We start from the raw sequence: 1,114 nt of genomic DNA, 5'->3' as shown, positions 1-1,114 counted from the left end.
TTGTGTGTGAGTAGCACGGCGGCAAATTTTGAGAATTCCATCACTGAGAGGTCCTGCATGTCGTAACTTAAAAGTAGGCGGTTTTGAAACCCACGCCAAGCAGGTTATCTGTCAGTGTACTGTCAGAAACGACGTTAGGACTTTAAGGGTCAAAGCCCAAATTGCAGCTAGCTGATTGGAGATTCAGAAATTGTGTAAGCCCAAGTTCTCAAAATTAGCCAATCAGTGGAATTTACCAGAGGAACTGACGTCCAGGGGACCTCAGTGTTTTCAGACCAAGAGTCACATGTTAGTTGACAAACAGTTGCCAAACAGTCGCCAAGTGCCTGCTACTCGTAAATAATTTGGAAACAAAATCTGTGTTTTTCGCTGTTCTGTATAACCTCAAGTTCAGAGTGCTAAAGAAAGTGTAAATTGTAATAATAACGTCCGTTATACCAGGACTGTGCTAGACAAGGACCTATATATAAGCATCCTTTGTATTGACTGTGTGTGCGCGTGTGTGTGTCATCAGGTGAAGGGAAGTGCTGATCTCAATAAATGGTCACAGTGTTTAAGTGCAAAGTAGCATTGAACCAACTGCTTCCCTCCCCGTCCTAAGCGAGGCCCTAGCAAACGCCCTGAGAAGGATCCCAGCTCTACCCACAGCTGAACTAGTTGACTATCACCTTTACCCCCTTTCCAAAATAAACCTCCGACTATTGTAAGCCGACACCACCTGAGCTTACTGGCGCTCAACCTAAGAAGAAGAAGAAAGAAGGAGAGGAGCGACAAACAACATGTGACTAACCAACCAACAAAGGGGGGAGTGAAGGTGAGGTAAGGACGGTTATAGAAAGAAGAGGTGGAGTCCAACGTAAGGGCTGGACGGTTACAATACCCTAATTCCACTCAAGTACTGACTAATTGACTGAATCTTTTTCAGTGCTGGGTTCGATTTCAACACCTTTTCTAACTTGCATTTAATTGTCTCTCCAATTTCACCTGGAGCGGAATTCAGTGAACAAGTTGCTTTCTGAACGAGTTGAAGTGAGTCGTGAAGGAGTGCACCACAAGATTCTAAGCTCTCAGTGGCTTTTGAAACTGTAGAAAAATGTGCATGGATAAAATTCAC

The sequence above is a fragment of the Cryptotermes secundus genome, unplaced genomic scaffold (genome assembly GCF_002891405.2).
Source record: "Cryptotermes secundus unplaced genomic scaffold, Csec_1.0 scaffold346, whole genome shotgun sequence".
In the NCBI taxonomy this organism is placed as follows: Eukaryota; Metazoa; Arthropoda; class Insecta; order Blattodea; family Kalotermitidae; genus Cryptotermes; species Cryptotermes secundus.
Note: the sequence above shows the minus strand (reverse complement) of the source record.